Below are 5,867 nucleotides of genomic sequence, written 5' to 3'. Positions count from 1 at the left end.
TGTCAATTGACAATTGTCCTTTAATTTATAAAACTCTAAGTCAATACATTTATTTGGATGTCTTGAGACTGTTACTTTAATGAAATTAAATCAACTGACAAATTTGTTAGAATAAAGAATTCTCTATATAAAACATAAAGTTGACAAACACTAGACTATATACAGATTTCAGTAGGTATTTCATCCAAAAATATATAAAAGAATGAAATAAAAAAAGAAATGACAGTAATAACTCTTAACATTTTAAAGTGCTATTTACACTGTATGTGGTGATTTGCAATTCAAATAAATCACTATTTGTCTCCACCAAGGCTTGAAGAGAAAAAATAAAGAACTGCAATATATACATTCTCCTCCAGCTCTGCTGAGTCTTATGCCCTTCCTCTCCTGGGGGAGCAAGGGAGGGGAAACAGGAGAGTGAAGATAGATAAGTGAAATTTAAGGAAATTAGGGAAAAAAGAGAAGTGAGAGACAAAGTTGAAGGAACCTTATTACTGATTCATATCCAATCAGAAGGAGAAGGATAAATTTACACACAAAAGGAAAAAGAATAGAACACTCTTCTATCCTATAGTTCTGTCTCCCTCTCCAATCCTCCAACTAGAGATATATATACACATATATTATACTCTTTATGACTCAGTCATCCTTTGCATGATTTTACATATAAATAGAATTCATGTGAAAATTCATACCTATGTAATATGTCATCTTACATCTTACTGGGATTAAGTTTTGCCAAAAGCAGATAAAACAAACTCAGTATATTATATTCACTTCAATTCCAAATGAGCTATAGAAAATGTTAACCTTGATTAGAGATGGAAATGACAGTCTAGTACTTTTATGTGGTTAATATTGAAACTAAGAGTTACTACACATTTACTTATTAGTGATATGTATTCTCAAAGTCTGGAGGACTTTTAAAGAAGTGCTGCTGTATTTAACTCTCAGTTTAATCTATGTGTTTTTGAATTGGTATGTTTAATAGAAAAAGGAGGAAGTTGGATGTATTTGGCTTGAATGCCTGCTTAGTTACTGGTTTAGTAAGTTTGTACAAAACACTTGACCTCTTCATGCCTCAGTGTTCTCATCTGTAGAGTTAAGAGTATTCTTTTTGAATGGCTGTTGTACTAAATTAGAAAATGTCAAGTCACTTGCACAATGTAAGGATATAATGTGTTTTACATAGTGCTTGCTACATTTGCAGTTGGAATTCTCTAGGTCATACTAGTCGGTAGTGCTCCTGTGATTCCTATAACCAGGCTCACAGCAGGGTTTGTTGGGAGGATTTTCTGTGCCGGTTGTATCGCCACAGTCAAGGGGATTTCTAATGCATTTGACTGACAGCCATTTTTCTGTATATTTTCTACTTGATTTCTTGGTCTCATAGGCCACTGAGGTATAATCTGCCCCACCGTCACTTCCTGCACAGCCTTGTTCCTTTGTATATTCATGAGTCAGAGTTGCTGCCTTGAACCCACATGGTGTTGAGATCATTAGCACATTCCTCCAAAGCATCTGTCCATTGGTGCTTGGACCCCATCATCCAAGTCCAGGGATGAGATGTGGCTGATGGTTCCTCCCTACTTTCCCCTCACATTGCCAAAACTCCATACAGATGTCAACTGTTTGGTCCGGGCACCAGGTAAGACAGCATCCAGGTGTTTTCATATCAACTCCTCCCACAAACCTTGCCGCAGGTAAGGGAGTCCATTCACCCTTCCTGCCTCTCCTCTTCTGTGTAATTTTCCCCATATTTTCTAGCTACTCTTAGCAGACCTCGGCATCTCATGAGCTGATATTTTCTCACATTTTGGCAAGCCATATGTCCTAAAGTTCAGCTGGATGTGGTAACCTAAGTCAAGTCTTATATATGAAATTTCTATTTTATTATAGTTTCCAGTGAGCTAGATATTAGAACTGTAGATGGCTGTTGTCAATATATTTTGTTTGGCCCAGTCTTGGTTAGCTCAACCTGGTCCAGGTGAAAGAAGTTCCAATCAAGGAGACACAAATTTCAAGTATAATATCTGAAATTTAATGCCATATTGCTAAAATTATTTTTGGTCCAGGGCACTGAAATTGAATTCAGGGCCTTACAGATGAATGGCAGTGATGCTTTTGGGTTCTGGTCAAACAAGATCAGTTTTATCCTAATTCTATTCATTTATATTATACAAAATACATATGTAATTTTGACTATCATTGATATTCCTGCACTGCTAATGGAGGGTTGATGATCCTGTCTTTACCAAGAAAATATACATTATCATGAGGTAACTATAGTATTCTCTCTGGGTGGAATACTGTCTAGGCAGCAAATGCAAAAGGACAAAAACAATTAATTTTCTGGAAAGTGTGTTTCTATAATGGCAAATATTGAGATAAAATGGAAAAATTCAGTATATTAACTAGATATTTTCAAATACTTAACCAATTGTTGAGTATTTGTTGGACATTTTCTGATTTCCAACATTATTTAGACATAGACCGTGTTTATATTACAACATAACATTATATTATTGGTCATGTTAAACATTTTTTGTAATCAATACATCTTTCTGGAATATATTTAGACCTAGCATATCCCAATTATTACTATTTTTGTTAATAATTAATGAGGGGATGCAGTCAATAAGATACACAGAACCCTCTTTGTTTTGCATCCATGAAAGTAATATTAAATTAAGTGATTCAAAGTATATTTTTTAATGAATTGAATACAAAAGAGTATACATCAGGGCAATTCTTACCTCAAAAATATGTGTTTTCAGCTTCAAGTGATCCACTCTGGCATCCTAGGTTTATCAAATGCCTTAGGCAATTGCCCATCTCCACTTTATTCCACTGTACATTGCATGCACTTCAAAAATTCAATTTTGCATTAATGTCATTTTGTGTGCTGGGTTATTATATTAGTTGTCTGCATTGATCTTGCTGACTAGATACTTGATAAAGTTCTACTTTGCTGTACTGCTCAGACACAGCGATGAAATTCTTTCTCCATTAACAGTTCTGCAAATATGTGAGGAAAACTTTAGAATATGAAAACCTACCATGAAACATTTCCCTTAAAACAGTTAAACAAGGAGGTATCCTGAGTTTTACTCAAGCATAAAGTGTCAATGTAGTTCGTAGCTCAAGAGAAAAAAACTGCTCATCTGGAGGTAACATAACAGTGAAAACATTTGAGAATATGGTTCATAAATGATGCATTCTAAGAGGTGACAGAGCAAAGGTGAATATAGAGTATGCCGATGGTGTGAGAATATAGCAAGAGACAGAAATAGTCACGAGGGGACAGCAGGCAGGAATTGGCTGTCAAACAGGATTAGTTTGTAAGACTCAAGGATGTGGAAATAAATATTGAAAACAAGACTGTAGAAAATAAAATGAGAAGGAGAAAAAAGCAGTAAATAGCAATAAGATTAGATCCTCAAATGAAAGATGCAAAAAATCAATTAAAAAATATATAGTCTCATAAAAGGGGAGAGAGAGGAGGAAGAGAAGGAGAAGAGGGGGGAATGAGACAAAAATGGAATAATTTTGTCATCACATATTTTAAACATTTTGTACACACTTCCTCTTATAAGCTGTTCAATAATATTGTCGTAGGCAGAATAGAATATTGACCCCCCCCAGATGTCCACACTCTAATTCTAGGGACCTGGATTTATGTTAGATTACATGGCAAAAGGGAATTTGCAGTTATAATTGATTTAAGGATCTTGAGATGGAGTGATTATGTTGGATTATCTGAGTGGACCCAGTGGGATCACAAGCGTCCTTATAAGTGAAAGAGTGAGGGAGGAGAGTCCCGTCAGAATGAGAAGGACTTGACCAGCCATTGCTGCCTGAAGGTGGAGGAAAGGGCCACCAGCCAAGGGATGCAGGCAGTGTCCAGAAGCTGGAAAAGACAAGGAAATGGATCCTCCTCCACAGCCTCCAGAAGGAGCACAGCCCTGCAGACCCTCAATGGGTTTTTAGCCCACTGAGATCCATTTTGAACTTCTGACCTCCAAAACTGTAAGATAATACATTTGTGTTGTTTTAAGCCACCAAGTTTGCAGGTTTGATCTCTGGTTGGGGGAACTAAGGTCCTGCATGCCATGCAGCGGGTAACCCCCCCCCCCAAAAAAGCCACCAAGTTTGTAGCAATTTTTTTATAGCAGCCAGAGGAAACTAATAAAAATCCCATTAAGAAGTTGGCATTGTATCCTCATTAGAAATGAGAAAATCTACTCCTTAACCCATGTTACACGGCAGAGTCAGAGCTGAAATGCTGGTGGTTCCTCCTCTCCAACCTAATCTAGCACCATTACTTTAAGCTGCCACTTCTCTCTAGACATAGAAACCAAATAATTAAGAAATGGAATGATTTTTTTTTTTTAAATGAGCATCTTGAGATAACTGATAGTTTAACGATTTTTTTTTTTTTTTTGCCAACTATGAACATGTATATATTTGTGGGCATTTACACACAATTGCAATGATCAGGTTTGTTAACTTCATTAAACAATGAAGCCCTTGGACGGAAGGGGCGCTGATGCCACGGGGGTCTAAGGCGGCAAACCAAAATCCAAGTCTGGGAATGACAACCAATCACAAACCGCCAACGAGGCTTTAAGCAACAGCCAATCAATAATTTCACTGCTTTGCTCCTGCCTTTGCTGTATAAACGCCCCTTCCCGAACTCCTAACCACTTCTGGGTTGGCTCTGCCGCAGTCAACTGATTTTTGCTCAAATAAACTCTTAAAATGTTTAATATGTCTCAGTTTATCTTTTTTTTTTTTTCCCTCTTCGTCACAGCTTTATTCACCAGGACCTTCTGGAACCCTCCAGGACCCACACGAGGCCCAGCCTCCAGCGGCCCAGAACCCAACCTCTGATCTCTAGGCTCCCATTTCTGGGGCGATCCCGATGAGCAACCCCTCCCCTCTTCTCTCCAGCTCCAAAGTCTGTCACTCCGGAGAAGCTCCTACATCTTCTCTGCAGCAGCTCCAGGGCAGGTGGGTGAGGAAGGGCGTTGCCAGGAGCTGCCGTTTTGCTCTCTACTGGCTGCTGGCCCCCTTTCGCTGGTACAGCCTCTCCTCCCGGATGGCTTGTTCTAACCAGGGGAGACTCATTCCTCCCACACAAGCCAGCACCCGGGCCTTCACCACGCAGCCTCCAGCCTTCTGGTGACCCAGCTCCCCAAGGACGGTGTAGAGGGAGCCCACCTGGGCTTGGAGCGGTTCCACCAACTTGGTCCAGACGAGGATCGGGTGCTGGTCGGATCTGTGCTGAGCCACCAGGGTCACTCGGGACCGCGTCGTGTCGTAGCTGTTCAACCTGCCGAACGTTCTCAGTGTGTCCCCATCAGGAACGGCCGGCGCTGGCCTCCCAGGGGAAGTAACAGATCCCAGGCTCGGGCAGCATCATTGCTCCTGTCCGGACGTCGGGTCCTTGGGTTCCCTCTTTCCGCCCCCCCACGTGTGACCAAGTGACGAGGGAGGGGCGGGTTGCCGAGAGCGCCTCGCTTGCCCCCCAGGGCAGTTTCCTGACCTTCGTCCGGGGTCCCCTTGCGGGGCGCGGGGGCCGCTCTGAGGCTCCCCTGGCCGAGAGCAGGGGTCTCGCCGGCCTCGGTGCGCACACCCGCGCCGCCTCTGCCTCGGCCGCGGTCTGTCCCGCCTCAATTGATCTTTTAACAGGTTCCAGTGTTCTAGTGACGCTATGCCCACGGGCTGTGCCCTGGGCAAGTCTTGCCAGCACCCCCTCCTCAGCAGGTGAGCAGTAAGGCCAGGGGGCAGGAGGTGGGCATGTCCCCTGCCCACGTTAAAGGCTACAGGGGTTTGATTGAGGTATTTACTTCCTCCGGGTCAGT

General features: G+C 41.6%; 1 pseudogene; it reads right to left on the bottom strand.

Annotated features, from left to right (window-relative positions):
• Positions 1-5,055: 5,055 nt before the first annotated feature.
• On the bottom strand, positions 5,056-5,425 carry LOC133096083 (CST complex subunit TEN1-like; annotated as a pseudogene).
• Positions 5,426-5,867: the final 442 nt, after the last annotated feature.

Source organism: Eubalaena glacialis, chromosome 8 (genome assembly GCF_028564815.1).
Source record: "Eubalaena glacialis isolate mEubGla1 chromosome 8, mEubGla1.1.hap2.+ XY, whole genome shotgun sequence".
NCBI classification, from domain to species: Eukaryota; Metazoa; Chordata; class Mammalia; order Artiodactyla; family Balaenidae; genus Eubalaena; species Eubalaena glacialis.
The sequence above is the reverse complement of the archived record's forward strand: the minus strand, read 5'-3'. Positions and strand labels throughout refer to the sequence as shown.